Below are 26,094 nucleotides of genomic sequence, written 5' to 3'. Positions count from 1 at the left end.
TTTGCTGCCCCCCCCCCCCCCCCCACTGTTTTTCCATCCTCTAAGGAAATTTTCTCAACTTGTACAGGTTCTTTTGATTTTTAAGCATTGTATCTCTGAATAACTTGTTTATATTGCTTTTTCTTTCTTTTATTTCCTTTAGTGTTAGCCTTATCTGTGGACCTCCCAGTGTGTAACATGTGGATTTAGCCCTTTTCATCTCCATTCCCCCAAGCACACAGCTTTCTTGTCTCTCCAATGTAGTTGACTCAGCCTTGATGAAATCAGTGTTAAATGTTTACCTAAGTATACCTCTAGAGGTGCTTCTCACACTTGTGCTATGATGATTACTTTTCCCTTCCTATAGATTTTATCCTCTGATTTTGTTTGCTGAGTTTTCTTTTCTTTCTTTCTTTTTTTTTTCCCAAGTTCATTTATTTGTTTTGATAGGGAAGGTACAAGTGGGGGAAGATCAGAGAGAGAGGAGAGAGCGAGAATCCCTAGCAGTTTCCATGCTTCCAACGTGGAGCCCGACATGGGGCTCCAACCCACAGACCTGAACAAGACGTCAGACGCTTAATCCACTGAGCCACCCAGGTGCTCCATGGTTGCTGAATTTTGAGCATTCTCATCCCTGCTTAATCCCCCAGTTGTCTGATACTTTTCTCTGTGCATTCAGAGTCACAGAAAGTTGTGTCAGATCCTTGGGGCGTTCAGCCCTACTCAGCCTTGTGCACAGCTCTTGGCCTGGGGTCCCACGACCATCCTTTCCTTTTTTTTGTGCCCTCTGTCTCCTATCTTATGGTTCCTCCTTTGTTTGTTCCTTTCTTTGCTATGCCTATCCTCCTGAGGAGCAAGATTGTAGGAGAGGTACATTTTTGACATCTAGCATGTTAAGAATATATTTACCTTTGTACTTAATTGATAGTGTTGTCAGATCTGGGATTCAGGATTGAAAATAATTTTCCTTTGGGGTTCTGAGGGCATTCCATTATTCTGCCTTCTGTTTGGATGCCATTATGACCCCTAGTACCTTTGTTAATGGCCTTTTCTCCTCTGACTCATGAGTTTTCTGTCTCTGAAAACTTGTAGAACAGGAACAAGTGTTCTTGTTCTAAATGTTCTGAATTTCTCAGTGATGTGCCTCTGTGTAGCCTCTTTTCTTCAAGTTTTGCAGGGTACTCAGCTGGTCCTATCATTTTGTAAATGATAAAACATAAATCCTTGTTTTACAGATTTTTCCCCCAAATACAGAAATCTCTTTTTACCCAAATTCACTCATTTACTGAGTTCAGATAAACAAGCATCTGCACTGGCACATGTCAGAGGATCCAGGGTACTGTTTCCTCCAAAGAGTTCCATCTCAAAATTTATTTTCATCACCTATTCAGTTCTTGACGTAAGAGAAGGAAAATGGGGAGCAAGGGGGTCTCTGGCTGATGCCGTCCTCATCTCCATTTTCAATTTTCTTTTTACCTCCCATATTCAGATGTTGGATATTATGGAATGATATTCCAATGTTTTTATTATTTTATTCCTATTTTCTTTTATTCTACTTTGTGGTAGGTGGTGTCTTCAGAGTCTTCCCATCCTTTTATTTATTATCTCCCTTCTTTTACTATCATTTTTAATTTCTAAAACATTTTTTTGTTGTTTTGATTCTTAGAGTAATCTTTTCAAAATGACATCCTCTTCTTGGTTTCTGAATGCATTGATAATTGCTGTCATCTCTGGTTGGAGCACTCAGCAGATTCGTGGACACTCTCAGCAAAGTCACCAGCTGTGCTACCGATTTTTGAGCCCCTGTGGCAGGAAATATCTGTAGGCTTGATTCTAGGGCTAATTAGGTTCTCTATAGAAAGACCTTCCAGACTCCTGCCAACAGGAATAGGCCAGGCATGAGGTTTGCAACCTGAACAAGAAGAAAACTGGACATCTCAACACACTGTTCCCTCTTTCACTGTGTTCTCTACATGATTCCTTCATCCACGTGGTGTCCCTCATATCTCAGTAGAGGCCCCAGGTTTTACTCTATACAGAGAATAAACTGCTGGTCTTCTAGGATTAGGAAAGGTAGACATCTAACTGTATTCACCAAGGTAGTATATCTGGAGATTAACTAATTTTTAGAGGGATTGCCAACCATTCTCCCTTGTTTTAGCTAAATTTTACCGCCATTTTTAGAGTCATATGGAGCTGACAGCTTCCCAGATTTTGGAAGGTTTTTTTGGGTAAGTCATATTGCTTCTCGGTTTTCCTCACAATTGGCCTAACTGTATTCAGCTTTCTAGGGTCTGTTAAATCATTTACCTTTCTTCCATCTGTTTTTTTTGCCTTTCCAATTCTTTTTTCCTGTTATTGACTCATCCCACATTCTATGCCTAAAGAAAAATCTATTACTTCTCATTTTATTTGAATTGGGAAGAGAGCGAAAGTCAATGTGTATAATCAGTCTGCTTTTTCTTTACCCAAAAGTCATATTCTCGTTGGCCATTTGAATTTCCCTTTCTGTCAATCATTTATCCATATGTTTTACCACTTTTTTCTATTGAGTTTCTTGTCTTTTTCTTTGGAGAATTTCTCTATATAGTCTAGATTTTAATCCTTACTGAATTTGTAACAACTTTGGGCCACATGATAAAGCTCTACTCCCACAATGTTAATTTTCTCACCTATGAAATCAGATATTAATATTGCTGAACTCTAAATGTGTGTCATTGTCGTGTGGGATTTCCAGAACATAAGTACTACAATGATTTGATGCCTTAACGTTTCTCTTGGTCCCTTTTTAAAAAATACAGTCATGGGGCGCCTGGGTGGCGCAGTCGGTTAAGCGTCCGACTTCAGCCAGGTCACGATCTTGCCGTCCGTGAGTTCGAGCCCCGCGTCAGGCTCTGGGCTGATGGCTCGGAGCCTGGAGCCTGTTTCTGATTCTGTGTCTCCCTCTCTCTCTGCCCCTCCCCCGTTCATGCTCTGTCTCTCGCTGTCCCAAAAATAAAATAAACGTTGGAAAAAAAAAAAAATTTTAAAAAATACAGTCATTGAAAGAATACCTACTATGGAGCCATAGGATTTATGTGAATTGTCTTGGTTGGAAATTATAGGACCCCAGCTGTGGCATAGACTGATTGTCCACACCATATCTATTCTTTCCTCCTTCTGTGATAAGAGTTTTTTTACTTGTGTGCCTGGCTGCCCAAAGTAAAGCCTTTGTATGTGGCCAGGTGAGTCCCAGCCAGTGAGATGTAAGTGGATGTAAGTAAGCATTCTCTAAGCCTCCCTCTCAAGTCACCCAGTGCACTCCCTTTGCTTCACCTCTTCATCCTTTCTTTATTTCTATTGTGTGGAATGTAGATACAATGGCTGGAGGTCTAACTGTCATAAACCACCACTGGGTGAGGTCAGACTCTGGGAATGGTGGTGGTTTCTATAGGACTTAGGGGAGCAGTATTGTGTTCCAGCTGTTGACTGCCTGACTTTGCATTCCGAACGCTAGAGACAGAACTACTCCAGTCATGCCCAAGCCACCGTCCTTTTAAGTATGCTGACACTCGCATCTGTATCCAACCTCAGCTGATACCCCAACTCAAGCTCGCTTAATTCAAAGCCAGTTTATTGTTTGTTGGCTCACGGAATGGGTTCATCCAAGAGGTGAAGGTGTTTTTAAATACTGCATTAGGGAGCAATTGAAATGATGTCACCGGTACTCTGTTTCTGTATTCATTTTTCAGGTTTGTTGCTTCTGCTTGCTTTATTCTCGGATTATTAAAATGTGACAACAGTGTGGCTGCTGATCGAGTCCACTATAGGCCTTTTATATTCTTAGAAAAAGAGCAAGCAGTTTTTTGATGACAACATTTGGCTTGGTCACCCATTCCCTAAATCAACCAAGGTGACCAGGGGGAGAATACTCGGTTGGGTTAGACCAGGGTCATATGCCCACTCCTGGCTTGGAGGGGAGGAGACATCCTTACCCAAACACGTGGACTCAGCGGAATTTCTCTGGGATTAAGGAGAGCCGATTCTGAAAAGATGCTGGGAAGAGACCTATGTTGCATGAGATCCAAGTGAACTTCCTATAACTATGATTTTCAAAACCAATATGTATGTTAATTTCTGTTTTCCCCCCTGTTTTTTAGCAGTTCTTTCCAAAGAAAGCAAAGAATGTTAAAATAACTTACAGGGGAATCAATGACAGTAAAGAGATAAAAAATAAAATTAATAGCTATAGTGGCATAGCAAGGAAGTAGAAGTATTCTCTGCCTGTATAGAAACACAGTAGTAAGGCGAGGAGATGAAAGTAGCTGTGGTACAACAATCGTCATCATGTTTTCTACATAGAGATTATTTCTGTTAGTGCTGACTAAACATTCCTTGGTAGAGTGGTTACAGTGTATCTCTGCACACGGTCTCAACTCTAGTCAAGAAGTGAACATCCTGACGTGATTCATTTCCAATTCGTAATTTCTTTTGGGTAACTTCTTTTTCTCCTGTGATCCGCTTTGAAGGACCCGCCCAGTGTCATACCGGACCATAGTTTCTTTTTTCAGGTGAGAAACAAATCTCTGTTGGCCTTTCAAAATAAAATGCGATAGGTTGTTTCTTTTTGTAGCCTGTGAACAAAGTACTTCCATAAACTTCTTTTATGCCTTTATTGAGATAAGGTATAAAAAAGTGTATATACTAATTTGATGACTTTGAATATATGCATCCGCCCATGATACCATCACCTTAATCATTGTAATAAACATATTCATCACCTCCGTGAGTTTGTGTCCCTCTGCTTTTTTACCCCCTTTTTTGTAAGAACACTTAAAATGAAGTCTACCCTTTCAACACATTTTTAATTGTATTGCTGACTGTACTGTAATGTTGTGCAGCATACCATATTGTACCACACCATATTGTTACTTATATGCACTATGTTGTGCAGCAGATCTCTAGAACTTACTAACCTTGTGTATCTGTAACTTTATATCCATTGAACAACAGCTCCCCTTCCATAACTTATTTAAAAATTTAGCCTTGTTTAGAAGGTGGGGCAGGCGTTTTAAAAAATAAACTTTACTTTTTTTAAGGTTTAGATTTACAGAAAATTGTGAAGAAAGAATTTTCACATTCCCCATACCCAGTTCTTGCTATTACTAGTGTTTTACATTAGTATGGTATATTTATTACAGTTAGTGAACCAACAGTGATACGTTTTTATCAATCTGAAGTCTATACTTGATTCATATCGCTTCAGTTTTTATCCTTTGTCCCTTTTCTATCCCAGGATTCCATCCAGCATCCCATGCTACATATCGTGGTCATGTCTCTTTGGCTTCTTTTGGCTGTGACAGTTTGTCTGACTCGCTGTGTGTTTGATGACCTTGATAGTTTGAGAAGTACAGGCCACATATTTTGTAGAATGTCTCCAAGTGGTCTTTGATGCCCTTCTCATGATTAGTCTGGGGTTACAGGTTTCGAGAGGAGGACCACAGAGATAAAGTGCCACTGTCATTACATCAAATCAGTAGTACTGACTGTCAAAATGGCATCACTGTCAATGACCTTGATTACCTGCCTGAGATAGAGTCTGTCAGGTTTTTCCACTGTAAAGTTATTCCCTTTCCTTCTTCCTTACTGTTCCTTGAGCTTAAGGAGCCCCTATGTGTTCCTGACACTTAAGGAGTCGGGAATTCTGCTCTACTTTCTTGAGGATGAAGTATATACAAAAATTAGTTGGAATTCTTTATAGCTCATGAAATTTTCTTCTTATTTATCTGCTTGTCTATCTGTCTACACATTTATGTAAATGTGGACTTGTGTATATTTTATACTTTAGGTTATAATCTAATACTACTTTATTTTGTTGTTTAAATTGTTCTAGGTTTGGTCATTGGTAACTCTTAGTTGGCGTTTGTATCTCTTTGACAAACTGCCATTATACTCCCTCCTTCCTTCCTCCCTCCCTCCCTCCCTCCCTCCCTTCATCCCTTCATTCCTTCCTTTTCTTTCTTTTCCTACTTCTCTACACTCTAGCACTACAAGATGCTGCATAGTCATCTTGTATATCTCCTGTCTCAGTCCTAGAATCAGCCATTTTTTCAAGGAGCCCTGGTTCCTGTCATTGGAGAATGGTTTTAAAAATGAAGATCTGGCTGTTAGGTGTGCTTGTAGTTGATGGGATATTGTAAAGCAGGCATTTAGTTATTCATTTTGTGGATACAGAATTAGAGATCGCAAACAGTACTGCTTGGTAGAGGCAGAGGGTAAAAGCATGTGTAGTCAGACTGTAGAATAAGAGGCCTTATTTCTGGGTGGTTTTCCTTTCATTCCTTTGCAGTTTGTGGACTGATAGGTTTTTCTCTTTCACTGATCTTTTTGTGAGGTAGTTTATTTTCCCCGGGCACTCTGATGAGTCATTTATCTGAGGGCAAAGTATAAGAAGGTTTTTTTATTAATGTTTTGACTGGAGAAGTTATTCATTTATTGACCACATCTTTTTTTTTTCATTTTGCCAAAAAGGCATAGAAATGAAATATGATCTGCTGAAAAGTATTGTGTATTGAATAAGAATGGATGCAGAATTCCTTATAAGATTGTCTATAAACATAGAACACTTAAGGAGTGTTTAATGGATATAATGTTCTCCCACTCTCTTCTTTCAGCCTAAACAGCTGTGAGGACTTGCCAAATTTATTATAACTAGATCCATTGCCCAGTTTTTACAATTTTAGTCTTTATTGAAGACATAAATATTGCCTTGAATAGAGAAATACAAACCTTCCTCAAGGAACTCTTCCTAAGAGAAAATCTAAACCCACAATGTCTTTGTACAGTATCTAGTGCTTGTGTTTCTTTGCATTAATTAATTACTCAGTGCTCTTTAGATAAGGGAGCTGGGTAGCTTTTGCTAGTTGTCATGGTTGAGGACCAAGAAACTCATATAATTAGAATTTACTATATTTTAGTAAAGTATCAAGAATCACTGAAACCATCACAAAAACCAAGAGTGTACGTATGTACACACACACACACGCACACGCACACGCACACGCACACACACAGGTAAGTTTACATTTTCCCAGCGGTAACTGCTCTGTGTTTATCGGGAAGTTGGAAGGATTTTTGTAGTTGTCTCTGTTTCATTGCTCCTGTGTCGTCACAGAATGACCCTCCATCAAGCTACTGTAAATTATCATTTCCTTGTCCTCCTTCCCCACACCCGTATTTAGCCATCGCTAAACATATTCTGTTCTTTTGAAGCATTTGGGTGCATTAATTTTTGATGTTTGAAATGGTTTAATCTGTCAAAAAATGAGGGTCTTAATTTTATTTTCCTTCTGGCCATTAGTGGGATAATTAGAAAAGCTTGAGCAGCACTAGACCCTTATTTCATCCAATCTTTCAAGTTTATAGACTTAATGAAAAAATAATATTTCATGAAGGAAATCTCAGTTTAACCTTGTGGAGAGGTTTTTCATTCAATTAGTCAGACGTTACTTACATGCATGGAATCTCATTTACCTTTCTTCCTTCTTTTGTTGTTTTTTTAATTTGGATAATCTTGAGAAAGATCTTGACCAATCTTTGCTGCTTTCTTGAATCTCTGATTCGTATTTTACTCTTTTTCTTCTTACTTTGCCGTGTCTCCTGACATACCTATGTACTAGAAAGTCTTCCTGCCAGTGGAGATCATTGTGCTGTCTCAGGTTTAATTTGTGCCTCAGTTAATGCTTTGCTCATATTCATTTAAATGCTTTATGAGTTCCTGTTCTGTGAAGCACAGATCTTATCTGTTTGATTGAATGACACATCGCAAATATTTAATGTTACATATTTATGAGGTCCTTCTGAATTATTTTATTACTCTTTTGGACATACTTATCAGGTCTTATTTAATTGATGTTAAGACTCAGCAATCCATTAAGTCTTTCAGTCAATTCAAGCTCTGGCTGGTAACTAGGGTTCATAGAACCCTACCTCCAACATTGTTCAACATAGCTGAATCAAAACAGAGATCCTGTGCTGGGTTTGCTTCTTTTGAGCAATCTTTGAGACTTCCTGACCTTTTGGTATCATTGTTACAGTAAAAACATGGAATATTGCCTGGCAGGGAGAGATGCTACCAGGTCAGATCCATTTTCAGAATTGGGTCCTTATGCTGCTAATTGCACGTGACAGCTTATCTATTAAGAATTAACCAGTAGATAATCTCATTCTAAATATTTAAGTAAGTTATGAATAAACCATTACGTTACAGAAAATAATAATAGCAAACACTTACATGGCACTAACTTAGCACATACATGTTTTATATGAGGAAGATACAATGTTACAATCTTTATTTTGCATATGATGAAATTACAGTGCAGAAAATTTATATACCTTGCATATATTCACACAATAACATGTGTGGAGGCATGATTGGACCAAGGGATTCTGACTCATGGCTGAAAAACTACTGTTTTGCCCTGTGGACTTCCTACCTCACTTTTGGGATATGTATATACGTGTGTCACTGAGCGATCTGGGGAATTCTGTTACTGTATCTTTGAATTTGGATCCTTTTTCATGAGGTTGAGCTCTGGATACTGGTGATTTTGATAATGAAGGTTAGGAAATCACAGTTGCCGTAATCAGCTGAACTACTGAAGTCCCTGTCCTCCTACTTATCAAAACATTAGCCCCGTTTATATAGTGCTTGCATTTGAGAATAAGTCGGTATCTTAACATGAATATTCAAGGTCAGTTCCATTTGATACATGTTTATTTATTCCTCTGTGTACAGTGCCCCAGCTGAGGCACAGTACTCACAAAAGAGCAATGAAGATACATCCTTGACCTGGGTGTGACAAGGGCAATCTTACCCTTACATAAATACTTCCATAATAAATAGGCAAAGGAACAACACTGCAAGGCTCATGAATCATACGAAGCATACTGTGGGGGTTCATAGATTAGGTAGAGTTAGGTTTCTTTGAGGAGGTTGCTTAAGAGCTCATTTGTAAGGATGAGATTTCTTTTAGATATCAGGTGGGAGGAACAGTGTGAGCAAAGGTGCTATAAGAAGGAAAGGTGTGCCAAAGTAGTATGAGTATGTTTGCTGGGTAAGATGTGTACGTGGCAGGGGATGACATTCGAGATGCGGTTTGCGTTGTTTTAATTTTTTTTTTAGTGTTTATTTTTGGGAGAGAGAGAGAGAGAGAGCGCGATATTGAGCAAGCAAGCTGGGGAGGGGCAGAGAGAGGGAGACACACAACCAGAAGCAGGTTCCAGGCTCCAAGCTGTCAGCACAGAGCCCGATGCGGGGCTTGAACCCACGAACCATGAGGTCATGACCCAAGCAGAAGTCGGATGTTTAAGCGGCCAAGCCACCCAAGCACCCCAAGATGCAGTTTGCGTTGTATTGCGGATTTTATTTAATGCCATTCTGGACGTGGTGGCAGTGCAAATAGAAAAGAAGGGCTCAATTTGAGAGTCATTTTCAGAACCTACAGGACTTGGCAACTCGCAAATGGGAAAGATCTGGGTGGAAGAGGAGGGGTCAAGGATGATGTCAAGCTTTCAAAAAAATGTTGGAGAGGGTGAAGGGAAATCAAAAGAGCAGGTTTTTGTTCTGGTCTGCTTTGCTGAGGCAAGGATTGTTAGATACTCGGCATGAACCGTTTTTGACTATCTCAGTCATCTGTTAGAAACCTGGGTTGAATGACTTAATATTGTACGTAGTGTGTGTTTAGGCAGAGAGGGCAGCTCTCAAAGAAATTGTGGAGAAAACGCTTATTAATAACCATAGCTTTGTTAGGTAGTGCAGTCAGTGTATCTAAATGAGGTACTCAGAGTGTCTCTTATTCATCGTAAGTGGTTTGAAAACAAGGGAGAGAAGTTGTAGGCATACTGATATTAGCACTGAGTTCATAGTACTGGAAATTGATTTTATTCCCGAAACTGTTCTTGCTTGGTAGGCTCCTGAGGTTCTGGAATCTGACCTGATCCAGGATTGTAGGCATCCAGTGTATCTCCTCAGGCATCAGTTGTTTCCAGGAGTGGTGGGTGGTACAGAGCATGGGGCCTCCTTTCCCTTTTCCTTGTAGGTGTTCTCCATGATGGCAGGAAGCCTGTCGACTCTGGATGACCTTTGAATTTTTAGCATTTGGCACTATGCCTGGTACATGGTAGACTCAAAAAAAAAAAATAATAAGTGAAGTGATGATAAGTTGTTCCCATAGTCTGCGACAGATTAAGTTTTCACAGACGTGATATTCTAATGGCCTTTTTTTTTTAAGGCAAAGTTTATATGAAGGTACCTATATGTCTGGTTTACCATTTATTTATTTTAATATATGAATTCTTTCAACTACAGTGCCTGTTTAGCACCACACTCAGGTTTTGACATTATTGAGTTTGGGTTTTGAACAAGCCATATACTACATTCTTTATATATCAATAGTGGTAAGGCAGTTTTATATTGAATTTCTGGATGGTAGGTTCTCTGTGAACGTTTTGGGGAATTACAGGGTGGTGCTGTGTGTAAACTGACAGTTTCACATGTAGTATTTCCATCTTTGCCTCCTTCCTTAAGTCCAGTGATCATCCAAGCTAAGTCCAAAGATATATGTAGAATTTTCATCTTTATCTTAATGGTATTACGTTCTTGAAACCTAACATTGGTCCTTTATTTTTTTCATTTTTGCCTATTTCCAAAAGTAATATTTTTGTAATAAATCTTCAGTAAAGCTAAAGCCTAATAATAGCATTCTTTTCTTATTTTTAAATTTTTTACAGAATTATGTTTTCTTATGTCACATTTTTCAGATACAACATTAGAAGTGTGGGGGAACCTCAGGATCTGATTACACCAACTTGGCAGAAAGATTAACAGATTTAAAGTAAAGTATTGAAATACCGTTAATTCAGAATTAATCAGAATCAGAGAGAAAGTATCTCTTAAATAAAAGATCATATTAATTTAAAATGGAGTTGTCTGCTTTTACAAAACTTGTCCAGGGACACACACAACATAGAAAGTGAATCCATGGCTGTAGTTTGAAAAATAGTAACCTCTATTCCAGGTGAATGTTCTTTCATTAGTTACAGATGTTTAAATTTGAGGCCCAGGGGCACCTGGGTGGCTCAGTCGGTTAAGCGTCCAACTCTTGATTTCAGCTCAGGTCACGAGCTCACGGTTCTGGCCCCAAGTCAGGCTCTGCACTGGGTGTGGAGCCTGCTTGAGATTCTCTCCTTTTCCCTCTGCCCCTCCCCTGCTTGTTCTCTCTCTTTCTCTCAAAAAAATAAAAATAAAAAATATCAAGCATTTTTTCTTCTCCTGGGAGGCTACCCTCCCTCAGTTCCACATGCTTTAAACTAAGCTGTAAAGTTTCCTTGAACAATTTTAATAACATCTCAAAGATGTATCTCAAAAAGGAATTGAAAAGAAACATTGAGGTTTTGAAGTCAAACACCACCCCCCTTCTTATGAAAGTATTTACCTTATTGTAACTGAACGTTCTTTGCTCTTAAGATAGAAATACCTTCAGGAAAAACTTCTCATAAGGGTTGAGATTTTTAATGATGTCAACCTTAATTAATATGACCATTTTATATTGACCATACATAATCATTTATTTCATGAAGGGAACTGTGATTGGCAAATACATTTGCTTTCATGTCAAGCTTGACTATGATCTGGACCAATTACAGACCATTATGTGTCTTCTTTGTATGGAGCACCATTGTAACCTTCGCTTTCCTTTGCACACAACTTTCTTAGTGGATATCTGGGCTGTGAATTCCTAGAGATCAAGGAATATAATCATTTTAGTGTCTGTAGCTCCAGAATGTAGAGCAGTGCCAAGCAATAGTATATGCTTAATAAATGTTGGTTGAATGAATACATGCCTGACTGTATGTATGTATGTATGTATGTATGTATAGCAAACAGTGTTTGCAACTGACTGGCTTTCTTCTCAAAAAATTTTAAGTAATTATAAGTTGACAGGAATTCTCCCCCAATCCACCCCTAAATAAATACAGGGTGATCTCATATCTTTTCACCTGGTTTCCCCCTCTGGTTGCATGTTGTGTGACTATATTGTGGTATCCGAGCCAAGATACTGGTACAACCTGCAGAGCTTATTAGACTCTGGCAGTTTTACATGCGCTTATTTATGTGTGCGTATGTGTATAGTTCGTGCAGTTTTGTCACAGGTATTCATGTAACCATCACCATAGTCAAGGTACAGAATGGTTCCGTCTCTGTCAAGCTTGCTTGTGCTACCCTTTTATTGGCTACCCCTGCCCCCAACAGGTTTTTAATAGTGCTGACTTTGTACCTTACATTTGCTTATGCCTTAACTATGGCCTATAAGAGAATTGTGTTTCCGTTCGGGAAAAGAGAACAACAGGGATAGCATTCGCGACTATTCCCCAGTCCCTGGGTCATTCCTCACCCATGACTAGTTTACACATTTTCTGTTTTAAAGAAACATTACCTTAAAGTTGGCTTCTCCATAATTGTGAACTGTCAACATTATCATAATGTTGTTCTCCTTAGTTGGGACCTAGAGACCACAGGATCTATTCATTACCCAGAAAATGCATGAGGTTGCAAAATGTAAATAGAGTGCTAAAAATGGGGGTCTGCAGTGTTAATGAGTTAAATATTGGCAAGTGCGTCTTAGGAAATGATTTTAAGAGCAGAAGTTGATGCATTCTCATGTGCAATGAATTGGTGTGTCCCGTGGGTTTTGGTTGTGGCGACTGGATGTCTTGTGCGTAATTGAGGCTCTGAGGATGAATGCATGCACTTGGCCTAGGGTTTCTGAATGGGACCTTATGTGTTGAGAGGAAATCCATTCCTTCAGGTGAATTAGCAGGTTGGGTCGCAGATATAACCACACATGTTTATGTAAGTATAAGGACACTTTTGATACAGAAGAAGAAAAACAGATGCTTGTGGAAGTTTTTCTTTTAGGAAGTAGTTTGGGGTTTTGAAAATGAACATCTTTTACTCTCACGTCACAAAGATAAAAATAGACACCATGGCAAAGTTGACATCTGGGCTACAAATTCATCGACGCGAGAGCTGTCTTGTCTTGGGAGAGAAGGCACTGTCTCTCCTCTTCCCTTACCTCCTTACTCTTTCACATTTCGTTGTGCTGGAAGATCCCATAAGGGAAGTTTTTGGGGATTTCATCTTTGGGAGGGAAAGGGTCTTTCCCAGCTGTCTGCACTTAGCACTTTTCTTCCTTCCTGGACTCTCCTGCCCCACCCTGCAGCTCCTGCTGGGGCAGAAGCTAACATGAAAAACCTGTTTTGTTAAGAAAGGCCTCCAGGCGCCGCTCCCCTGGTCTTGGGATAGGAAAAATATTGCCACCTCCTCAGGTTTAAAAACCTCCAGCCTACCTTGGGAACGCTGTGTTCCTGTTGGGCGTGTTCTTGTGTTTGTGCCCCATGAGCGGATCTGGGAGCCTGCAGGTGGGTGTGGGGGTACCGGCTCTGGGGTAGTATCTGGCACGGCCTTTAAAAATAGCTTGTTTTCATTTTTTGGAACATAACCTCGTGTTCCAGTTTACTAAAATCAGTTTATTTAACTCTTACATTAGGCACCGTGGGAAGTTAAAAAAGCTTTTATCTTTGAAGAACTAACAGTGTCTTCAAAGGATTTATCTACAAGTGGGAGAAAAAGAGATTTGCCCATCATGCCAAATAACAGACCATGGAGTATTTAGGTACTGACAGAATACATTGGCAACATGGTCTGAGTGCAATCTGTGAAGATTTAGAGAGCGTGCATTTCGAGATGGTTCCTAAGGAGGTGATGCATGCTAGGCATTGAAGAAGGGAGCACTCAGGGAAGCTGGAGGTGGGGTTGGGCTGTGTGCTGGGGCAGCTAAATATGTGCCCGCCTGGATGAGTGGCATGTATCCTGGGTTCAAGTTCTTCCACTTAGTAGATTTGTTAGTTCCGGTTGAGTCCCTTCCCTGACTGGAAAATCTCTGTCCTACACTAACTTGTGAATACTCAGTGTAATAATGTTTATAAAACAGCTCAGAAAACTGCAAACCCTGTACAGATTTGTGTCACTGTTCTTCGATTACCAGTTTTCGACATCAAATGTTTATATCTTTTGTATATAATTTGAAGCTGCAGAGCATCTGAAAGGATGCTGATATTTACATATTTTTAAGAGCATGAAATGATACAGAAATAACACCGTTCAGGGGGCATCTGGGTGACTCGGTTGGTTGGGCATCTGACTTCGGCTCAGGTCATGATCTCGCAGTCCGTGAGTTCGAGCCCAGCATCAGGCTCTGTGCTGGCAGCTCAGAGCCTGGAGCCTGCTTCTGGTTCTGACTCTCCCTCTCTGTCTGCCCCTCCCCTGCTTACACTCTGTCCCTCTGTCTCTGTCTCTCTCAAAAATAAACATTAAAAAAAAAAAAAAAGGTAACACAATTCCGATCATTCTAGGATGAAATATATATTCCCTTTTCAGCCTATCCGGAATGAATTTTTAGAATGACCATGAGCCTCTTCAGCTTTTCTGAAACTGTGTGAGGAAGAGTGGTTACTTCCAAAGCAGGTCTGTATGCCAGCTTTGTTTGGTTTCAATCTGACTTTCCATTTTTGTTAGAAAAATAAACACATGTACACAAACAAGACAAACTCCCCTTCCTCCCTTGAGCACCTATTCACGTGTCCTGCAGTGAGGATCAAAAATGGTCATCTCTGCTGTGGGTCAGGGAATCAAATTAACAAAATAAATGTATCTTTTCCAACTGAGGTCTGCTACAGAATAAAGGGGAAAATTCTGAGCGCTTTATAATAGGCACCTTGTGAGGCCATTTTCCCTGAGGAAGTAATTTGAGTACAGATGTAAAGTAAGCTGTGGGATAAATAGGCCTGGAAAGCAGAACAGAGGTAGATGGACTGGGATAAAAGTTAATTGCTAAAAATATGAAGCAGCGTATATGATGTGCCTTTTTATAGTATTCTCCTCTGGAAGCTTAGATAAAGCCGCTTCTATATCATCCTTAATACAGTGGTTTGGCTCAGCATTATGCTTTGTCCAACCTGAGATATTTTCAGAAATAATACTCTAAGATTTCAAATACATCTCCCTAAATACTTTGCCTCATAAAAACTGAATCAGAGTAATATATAAAAGGTACTAAAATAAGATTTAGGTGATTACCTTTATAAATCTTGTATGGAGAAGAAATTTCTAAAAAGTGACACCAAATCCATAAATCGTAAATTAGAAATAGATATATTTGACTAAAACATTAAGCTCATCTGTATAATAAATATTTGGTAAATTTAAATGACAAGCTGTAAACTGGGAAAAAAAACACTTTGCAATATATGTGACAATGAAAATTGCATATATAAATTTTTTTTTATTTTTTTAAGTTTATTTATTTTGAGAGAGAGAGTGCAAGCATGTGAGCAGGGAAGAGACAGAGAGAGAGAGAGAGAGAGAGAGAGAGAGAGAGAGGGAGAGAGAGAATCCCAGGCAGTCTCCACACTGACAGTGTGTATCCTGACATGGGGCTCCAACTCAGGAACAGTGACATCATGACCTGAGTTGAGATCAAGAATTGGACGCTTAACAGACTCAGCCAGCCAGGTACCCTGAAAATTTCAAAATTTTTTTTAAAGAAAAATCTTTTTTAATGTTTATTTTTGAGAGAGAGAGAAAGAGAGAGAACAAGCACGTGCATGAGTGGGGGGAAGGGCTGAGAGAGAAGGAGACACAGAATCTGCAGCAGGCTCCAGGCTCCGAGCTGGCAGCACAGAACCCGATGCGGGGCTTGAACTCACAAGTGGTGAGATCGTGAGACCTGAGCCGAAGTCAGACGCTTAACCGACTGAGCCACCCAGGCGCCCCTTTGAAAATTTCATATTTTTAAGGAAGAAACCTCTTAACGAGAATAAGGCAGCTGCCCCAGTATAAAGATGGGAAAAGACCTAAACAGGGATTTCACAAAAGAAGACATACAAATGGCCAGTAAACCAATGAATTGATGTTGAATCTTACCGGTAGTCCAGGAAGTACAAATTAGAACCATTTTTTCTGCTGTTCGAATGCGTAAATTTAAGAGATGGCTTTTCCAGATGTTGGGGAGGCTATGGTAAATATGCATGTATGTGCACTTTTGAAGCATGTTGTAAACTTCTACTTTCCTGTGGAAGTATGTATAAACATTTAAAATGTGAGTAACCTTTGGACCAAAAGTTCTATTTCTAGGAATTTATTCCAAAACTATAATTATGAATATGTGCAAAGAATTGGCTACAGTTACGTCCACAGAGTATTGTTGTCATTAAACATTGTGAAGCAAGCAAAATGTCCAATAAATAAATATGGTACATTGATAGAAGAAACACTGGTCTGCTGTTGAAAACAAAATCTTGGGGTACCTGGCTGGCTCAGTCAGCATAGCATGTGACTCTTGATCGTGGGGTTGTAAGTTCAAGCCCCAGGTTGGGTGGAGAGTTTACTTAAAAAAACAAAACAAAACTGAATTTATTGACGGGCAAGTTTCTGAAGTATTTTCAGTTCAAGGAAGCAGATTACCAAATGGCATTAATATCAGGGATATACAGTTGATCCTTGAACAACATAGGTTTAGGGGCAGCAATGCCCTGTGCAATTGAAAATCCACATATAACTTTTGAGTCCCCCAAAACTTAACTGCTAATAGCATATTGTTGACTGGAAACCTTCCTGATAATATAAGCAGTCAATTAACACAAACTTTGTATGTTATACGTATTCTATACCTTATTCTTACACTAAAGTAAGCTAGAGAAAAGAAAATGTTATTAAGAAAACTGTGAGAGGAAACGCATGTGCGGTACTGTATTTATTGAAAGGAAACGTGTGTGTGTGTGTGTGTGTGTGTGTGTGTGTGTGTGTGTGTGTAAGTGGACCCATGCTGTCCAAACCCATATTGCTCAAGGGTCAACTGTGTAACAACATTGAAAATCTGTACGTTGGATACTTTGCCAAGTGCTTTACATGGATTATCTCATTTAATAATCACAACATTGCTCTGAGTCAATAGTATTGGCCCCATTTTACAGATGAGTTAACAGAAGCATCGGGAGGCTAAATACCGCAGGTCACACCAATAGGGAGAGTGGAGCCACGACTTAAGAGTAGCTGCTGGAATTTGTACTTTTGTATATGTGTATACATGTAAGAAAGGGCATATACCAAATATGGTAACATTGCTTACTCTTTGCTACTACTATTTCAAGTGGTTTTAATTTTCTTTTTTATACCTCTAGGCATTTTTTGAAGGTTTTAGAATATGCACATTGTATTTTTCCAATCAGAAAAAGAGGGCAAAGCTTTTTTAATGTTTGCATTATACAATAAATAGTAATTTTTAGAAGGGCTGGCAGTGCTAGTTTTATTTTGTGTCGTGCGTGTCAAGTTTTACTCAACAAAGAAGAGATAAGAAAAATATTTGAATGGTTAGCATATATAGTTGGCACTTTTAGTAACAGGGCATTGCAGTCTAGGAAATTAGTACTTGATGTTTTCTGAGGCATTATTTAGGGTTGATACAAAAAGTTGAGTTTTTTTTTTTTTTTTTTTTTACAATTTTTTTATGTTTATTTTTGAGAGAGAGAGAGAGAGAGTCACAGAATCTGAAGCAGGTTCTAGGCTCTGAGCTGTCAGCACAGAGCCTGCTGTGGGGCTCAAACTCACAAACTGTGAGATCGTGACCTGAGCCGAAGTCGGATGCTTAACCGACTGAGCCACCCAGGCGCACCACAAAAAGTTGAGTTTTAAAGAATAAAAACAATGGAACATTAAACATATATCATATTTAAAATTCAGATATTTTTTTGGAAAACCAAAAAAGAAAAAGCGTCCATATAAACGTAGTTCTATTTTTATCAATAAGCTATCAAGTATTTACTGAATACCAAGAATTTCCAGGGATAAAGAAGTGTCAGATGCAGGATTAACAGTCTTGTTGTGGAAACGAAACTTCAGACCTAGGTAATCCATATTTATGACAGTATAATCAGGAAGTAAATTATAAGCTTTGGTGAACATACTGAAGAAATAGGTCCGAGTTGGAAGGGTGGGGCTGTATATAAGATGGATAAGGTTGAACAATACTCAGGTGAAATATGTCGGGACATGGAGAAAGTAAGCATTGAGTTGACCCTGAACCCTGGATAGGTGGTAGCCGAGGGTGGCAAGTGGCAGGATCCAGAATAGCCCAATGGGAATAGGCAGTTAGTTCAGTCATCGTCAGCTAGGAGTCATGGGCAGTACAGTCAGCTGGTGAAGCATTTCTGTAGAAAATTTGACAGATTAAAAAAGTTTGTTTCAAGACCTTCTCTAAGGCTTAATGATACTGGTTTTCCAAAAGTTTGTCTTCAGTTATATAGATACATTAAGGGAAAGTCCTTCACTCAAGAAGAGTCCATGTTGAACAGGTTTGAAAGTTCCTGTTACACATCACAGGGTTTTCTTTTTAGTTTTCAAACTGTATTTTTAAAAATATATTAAAAGTGTTTTGTGGATTTTATGGAAGAAATAAGGAAACTGATCAGTTTGATTGGGGTTCTGCACACTTGTGCACAGAATTCTGATTAAGAAAGTCTGGTCTTGATGGACCCTTGGACATCATTTTGTTTGACTTCCCACCTCAGTAAGGAGATTACTTGGCTCATAAGCCTCCCCAAAGGTGATCGATTATTTACAACTATTTGCCTGAAGTAATGACTAGAAAGAGGAAGATGAGGACTTGAGTTTGTTGCTTAGCCTAGCATTTAAAGTAGATTTTTTTAATCTGTGGAAATAGGTGTATTTATAACCAAATAAAAAATTTCAAAGCACACTTTTTTTAAATAAGATTTGTGCTTATTGGAAAACAATCATGTGGAATACTAAATTACCAGTTAAGTAATTTAATCTTGAAAATGCTTTTTAAAAAATCTTCTAATCTTTTACTGCAACATGGAAGAACATATTTAAATCTCTTAAATTAATCGCCCAAATTGAATATTGCTTTTTTTTTGTCAGTGACTTTATATGTATTTTAGTTAATTTTGTTAAATAACATAAATGTCACCTGATTTTTTGGTATGACTGTAAAAATAGTACATATTAAGTAATATCGCTTATATTCTACTGATACTATTTTGCTATTTTATTGTTGTTTTAATGTTCGCTTTATAGATGAAAGAAAATTACATCCGTGACTCAACAGGTAGCATATTAAAGATCTATACAAAAAGTAATAAATTCTGCCTTGGTAGAGGATCATACTTCTTTTACAGCAATGATTTAAATCAAACTGATTATTTTTATTAATGAATGTTTGTGTGCCTCACACAAGTAGATTATTACCAGTAACATATACACATTCTGTAAGTAAACTAAAAGAGACCTATGATTATTGTTTCTCATAAACCTAGAAAAAAGATTAATCCAGTTCTCTGTACTGGAGATCCCCCCTGTCAAACTGAATTTTATACTCTGCTTGATACTCAATATGCCGTGTATCGTAGGCACAACTGGTCATTTAGAACAAAGTAGAACACACCATGTCAGTATTTTTTGAATGTTAGTTTAATGAACGAAGCCATTCAAACAAAAGAAATTCCAGGAATGAATTTTAAGTCACATACAGTAGGAACTACAACAGCATCGCTGGACTGATTGAGTAAATAAGGAGAATTAGTTATGGAAGGCATTCTGCAGAAAGTGAGCAAGAATTTTGAGAGAGCATAAAGGTGGAGGTTGGTGGACCAGAGAAAGTTTCCCTCTGGAAGGAATGGCGGACTGTGGAGTCTATGAACACATGAAGACTTGAACTCTCCCTAATCCTTTGTAGTTCCAGGAGGTAGCATAGTGCCTTGTACACGTTGGTACTCAGTTCTTCCCTTCTCCTTCTTCCTTTACTCCTTCTTCTCCTTTTTACTAAATATAGTGCTTTCACATATTGAAAGGGTAGAAAGTAGATTTTAACAACTTAAAGTACAATATAGCAGTTCAAAATTTAATTTGGAATTGCGGAGAGTGAAGTTGAGTCCTGCCTTAATCACGTGCTTCTATCTCTGTGATGTTAGGCAAGATTTTTACCTTCAAATTATAGTTTGCTCATCTGTAAGGTGGTCTAACAAGAGTACCTATATCCAGACTTGGGACTTTAATGAGACAAATCTTGCAAAAGCCTTTAGTACTGTGTTAGCTTAAATGTTGCCCCCAAAGAAAAGAGAGGTGGGGATATGGGGGGGGGTGCTACTTTTGTGGTTTCCATTAACATATAAATGTATTCTTGATGGTCTGCCCTAAGTTTCTAAGATGTGATGCTAAGTGGCTTGAATGTTATCTGTAGAATATGATTATTTTCTTTAGTTTATATGGATTGGAAGTGGGCCAGATAAAGGGAGGGGGTGGGAGGTGAGCAAATGACAGCCAGGTTTTGTTCTCGAATAGTGGAGCTGTTTGGACTTTTTATCTCTTCCTCATGCAGATGTTTTAAAATTTTGGTAAGGGCCATCTTTTTGTTGTTGTTGTTAAGGGCCATCTTAAGGGAGGGTGAGATATCCTTGTGCTAATGAAAGGAATTGGTATTTCACTGGACACAAAGATACAGAGTGGAAGCAGGTAGAGGAAATATGAGGCAATAATATGGCAGGGAAATCCTACAGTGCTGGGCAAGCAATGTCTACTACTCTCAGTTCTTCTCCAGTGACTTCTTTTCAGAAGAAGTCACTTGTATGCTTTATCCCAAAGAAGCATCCCTTTGATCTTCAGTGGACTCCTGTTGGTAATATCTCCTCTTTTGTTTTTGGTTTTCCAGTAAGCCCTCCAGCATCCTGGATAAAGCAAATACACCCTCTCTTCCACTGTTCAGCCCTGCCTGGGGTTCATTCTAGTGCCAGGGTCCAGATCTCTGAGGGCATCAGTTTCTTTGGGTGATTCAAGACAAATAACGACTTAAAGCATTTAATGTAATATAAAAAGGTCTGTGGAGTTTTGCGGAGAAAATTCAGATCTATTTTTGAGAACGTACAGCATTCCAAATCACTTTGACCCCTCCGTGGATGACTCAGGGTCTATCTGCAGCACCTTCCTTCCTTTCCATGCTTTTCCACCCACTGCCTTGCCCACTTGGCCCTGGTTGTGCATTTAAGTGTGGCCGAGAGCTAAGACTTGGTGAGCCATGCTTTTAGGAAATAAAGTTACAGAACTGAACTCATAGGGAACTGCATGTTTTACTTAGGAAGGGAGCTATCTGCCCAGGAGATAATTGGAAGGTGCTGTTAACATTGGAATGCAAGGCCCTTCCTAGAGGCTCAGACTCAGCTGGTGCATAGGTGAGACGTGTGCATAGAAAACTACTTGGGAACAAATAGTAGGAATGATACTGGGTACCCGAGATGCCCACATCCATGAATAGGTCTTCCTACATACTTATAAATCTTGGGTGGCTTCTGCACTAAATAAAAAAATAAAAAGCATATCTGACCCAGTATATTCTGGTGAATTATTCATGACGTAGCTATGTCTGACCTAAGGGGAAATATGATCAGGAGACGTGCCTGTATTAATTTTATGATTTTGAAGATAAAGTTTCTATGTAGTTGGAAACACTTAATAGGAAACACATTGAAGATGATATAGATGACCAATCATGGTGAAATTTTCTTGTCCTCTATATAGTTAAGCAATTCTTCCATTGTAAGAGCTGATTAAAAATAAACTGAGGAAAGCAAATCTAGTGGGATTATATAAAGAAATATAAATAAAAGTCCTGGTTTTATGTGGTTTATAAGTTGTTTTTTTTTTTTTTTTTCTTTTCAGCTATGGAGAAAGTAAGCAAGAAAGGATCAGAACTTGGTTCAAGTCCCAGGTTCACCCTGTATTTTTGGTTGGATGTCCTCCATGTAACCTTGGACAAGTTTTATTTCCTATGGGACATTCAGTTTCCTCATCTAAAAAGTGCAGTTTCTAAGAGCATCTAGTTAGTAGTCTTGTATGAAGTGGTAACTGGGTAAAACATTTAGCAAGGTGTCTGGAAATCAGTACTCAGGGAATGTTAACTACTACTAATGTTAGTGAAAAGTGTGAACTCCTTTTTTATATGTCATCTATTATTGCGGGTTATTTCTCTAGAGTTTTGTAATTGGTCATGTAACTTACGTTCCTTTTAAAAAATTTTTGAGGGGTACCTGGGTGGCTTAGTCGATTAAGCATCTAACTCCTGATTGACTCAGGTGACTCAGTCATGATCATGACTCAGGTCATGATCTCACAGTTCATGGGTTCTGGCCCCACATTGGGCTCAGCACTGACAGCATGAAGCCTGCTTGGGATTCTTTCGTTCCCTCTCTCTGTCTCTTTGTGCCCCTCCCCAGCTCATGCTTGCTCTCTCTCTCAAAATAAATAAATAAACTTAAAAAAAAATTGAAAATGTTCACACTTTATTTTATATATATAAAATAAGCTTATATAATGATGTGATTCTCATATACGTTGTAATTCTCTGCAGCACCTAGCACAGTGCTTTCTAAATTCCTGTTAAGGTGAGGACTAATTGAACATTTTAAAATCTTGATGCATTTCTATGTAAGAACCATGTTTATTGTATTATTTATCATATTAAGACAAATTCTAGGAGTGACCTTATTAATCTTTATATTCTTTGCAATAAACGTTGCTATTTGAAATCGATTAATATATTTTTTTTATTACTTTTTAAAGTTTATTTTGAGAGAGAGCGTGTGTGCTCGCAAGCAGGGGAGGGGCAGAGAGAGAGAGAGAGAGAGTGAGAGAGAGAGAGAGAGAGAAAGAGAATCCCAAGCAGGCACTGAGCTGTCAGTGTGGAGCTCAATGTGAGGCTTGATCTCATAACTGTGAGATAATGACCTGAGCTAAAATCAAGAGTCACATGCTTAACTGACTGAGCCACCAGGCACCCCTATTAATATTTAAAACTAATATTAGGAAATATGCTTACAAAAATTTATATTGTATCTCTAGTTTCTTAGGAAAACATTACAAAGTTTTATCAGTAATGCAAATTAAGATGGGGAAAAACTTTATGCAGAACACCACACTACACTTAACAAATGTTTTCATATATTTTATTAATTCTTCTTCATATGCAGGTCATTTTTACTTAATACTGCTTTTTTCCTATTTTTATTGATTGTAGCTTATAAATGGCAACATAATAGTCTTATTACATTGATTTACCATAATTGGCCATTTCCTTTTCATGAACTGGTTCTAGTTTTTAGGTTACAAATAGTGTTTCAATGAGCTTTTTACACATGCGGTTTTTCCTTCCTTTTTTTTTTTAAGAGAGGAAAGAGGATTAATTCAGGAATGTTACTAGTGTGTCAAAGACTGTCAACTATTTTGATTCTTGAAACATAAGTGCTTGTAAAAGGGTTCTGGGTAGTTGGTGTTGCCAGAGGCAACCTAGGAATAAGGTCGTTTCTATCACTTCCTATCAATGGATGTAATGGGCATTAGTTTTAAATTGGCTGATTTAATTGATTCCAAGTGATATCTCACTTTTTCTTATTTCTTTACAAAGGACAGATAAATTTTAAAGTCCTTGAAGTTTAAAAACAAAACAAAAACCAGCCTTTAAAAATTCATTTCCGGCTTATAGATCCAATTACTGATTGTTTGACTTAATGTAACGTTTACTTTAAATTCTTATTATCTAAAGCTCCAGTCACCAAATGAAGAATTGGAAACCGCTGTTTTGGTTTTATGGGCATTTAAAAATAGCCTTAGGGGATCTTTATCTTGAGTTTTACTATTAAAACCAAATATACAGAGTTTTTCTCCTTAGCTTGCTTTGCCTTTTACCCAAGTTGTAGGAGGACAGATCTTAAGTATTTACCTCTCCTCTCAAGCTTCTCCCCTCCCCAGCCCCAAAGGGTGGACTTGGTAAATGAATGTACATAATGGAGTAAGGGAATTTCCTTGAGATGCATAATTAGATGGAGAAAAAGGGGGGTGAGGGTGGTAAAGAGGAGAGTGTGAGAGCTTAAGAGAGAGAGAAAAAAAAAAGCACGCATTAGGGAGGAAGCCCTGAAAGTATGAAGGGAATAGATTTGCTTTGAGTTTCCATTGCCTTCAAACTTCTTAGCATATTCCTCTGTTAGCTGAGAGAAAAGCTATCCTTAGGTTTACTGATACACAGTTGATTTGTATTTTTGGTCAAACTAATTTTCCATCTCTTTGCCATTGCCCATTTCTTTGGTGATTCTTGATTCCATTTTATTTTCAAGTAAAGCCCTGACTTGCTTGTTCTGTCTGCTCTGCTGTGGATGCAGTCTCAGCCCCCGTAGCTTCCCCTCCGTGTGAATTTGCACTTCGGTGTGGCCCTGTTTCCTGTCAGAAACCCAAGGCAGGCCCCTGACATTTCTAGGTGGCGATTCACACAGGAAAGAACCTGACAAGTTTCACAGGGCACCTGACTTCATTGTGGGACAAGCTGATCGACACAGTGCACAAATGGGTCCCTCCTTTCTACACCGTTTGGCCTCCCGTGGGTCCTAGAGTGGTTAGGAAATTTAAAAATTGCGTGTCCCAGAAAACAAATGACAGAAGATTAGAATTGATGTTTAGATTTACCTGGATAGGAACCAGGGTGAATGATAGTGATATTTGCTTCCAGGTCAAGTGAACATAAAATTTACTGTTTCAGCCATTTTCTTTGTATGTGTTATTTATTTGCCAGGTTCCAGCTTTCCATATTGTGCAAAGCACTTTTCTAAATATTGGAAATTCAAAGATGAATAAGACCTGATGCTTGTCCTCCAACAGCAAAAGTAGAGTTAAATCTGTGTATTTTCACATGACTGTGTCTAACTTGGAAATATGTGCAAGTATATGTAAGTTGCAGAGATGTAAACCATTCCTTCCCTATTTTATAAACACATCAACCTTTAAATCTCTCTTTACTTTTATTTTTTAATTGTGGTAAAATATACATGACATAAAATGGACCTTTTAGCCATTTTTAGTGTCTAAGGCGATTCTTATTCACTATGCAATTTAAGCTTCAAGGAGAATTATATGAAGTTTAATTTAAAAAAGCATGAAGCTAAAAAAGAAGTTGATTTGCAAATCTTTCACTTTTTTTTTTTTTGGAATTAAAATAACTGGTTTTCTTTCCTCTTCCGCCTTTCTTTATTTTTTACACATATATTTTGGTAATTGAACTGTTGCCAAGTTCCTTTAAACCTGTTTTTCCTCTAATGTCAAAATCATTTCTTCTTTTTCCTTAAAGTCTTAAAGATAGTTTTTTAAGCTGCATTTGCAATCCATGTGTAATCACTTATAATAATTTTATAAAAATAAAAATATGAAATTGACATTTGTCGAAATGTTTCATTTGACAGTTATTAATAAAGTCATGTTTTGAATAAGGGTACCCAAACTTCAGCTGTTTTACTGGGACCATTTTAGCAAATCTAAATTATTTAAGGGAGTCACATTTGCATTTTTCCAAATACTATTTTCTTTCCTATCATGGGGACTCTGGAAGACTGATTGTATGTGGCAGTAATCAAATTGGATGCCTGATGTGCATGCTTGATGTCTTCATTTAACTGTTTATCTGTAGACATTTGTTTATCTCCTCACATCAGTCCAGTGCATTTCATTGCCTTATTCATTGCTTATTGATTGATGATATAATCTACATTATTTTGTAGTTATGACAATGACTGTTTATGAAAAGGCAGAGCATGAATTTGTGTGATTCTCAATTCCCTGGAGTATCTTTCATGCTCAGTATATGTTAGTAAATTATTAGGGGTTACATAACCACGTGGCAATGAAATATCAGAACCTTTGCAGCTACTTAGACTATTCATGGATTTTTTTTTTAACCTATGAAGAAACTGAAATGTCCAACGTGTGTAATTTACTAATGTTTATAGCCTGTTAGTTGCGCAATTAAGAACCGACTTTGAAGCTATAGCAGTAGATGGGGCATCGGATGGATTTGGATCCTTCCTCTGGGTAGGTCAGCAGCACAGGTTATTCTTCTTGGAAAATAGAAGTAGTTGGGATGGAATGACATTTGCATAAAGGCACTTCCTTTTGCTGTCTTTGAATTT

At 38.3% G+C, this 26,094-nt stretch overlaps 1 protein-coding gene across 8 annotated transcripts in view; it reads left to right on the top strand.

Annotated features, from left to right (window-relative positions):
• KLF12 (KLF transcription factor 12) overlaps nucleotides 1-26,094 on the top strand; it is a 442,889-nt gene that overhangs the window by 82,433 nt on the left and 334,362 nt on the right. The window contains exon 1 of one of the 8 annotated variants that reach the window (XM_047859558.1): nucleotides 4,415-4,529. The exons of the other annotated variants lie outside the window; for them this stretch is intronic. The gene's annotated coding sequence lies outside the window, so the exon portion shown is untranslated. Of the gene's footprint in view, nucleotides 1-4,414; nucleotides 4,530-26,094 lie in introns of those variants that run through there. 8 annotated transcript variants of the gene reach the window in all.

The sequence above is a fragment of the Prionailurus viverrinus genome, chromosome A1, assembly GCF_022837055.1.
Source record: "Prionailurus viverrinus isolate Anna chromosome A1, UM_Priviv_1.0, whole genome shotgun sequence".
Taxonomy (NCBI): Eukaryota; Metazoa; Chordata; class Mammalia; order Carnivora; family Felidae; genus Prionailurus; species Prionailurus viverrinus.
This window is presented reverse-complemented; position numbering and strand designations above follow the sequence as displayed.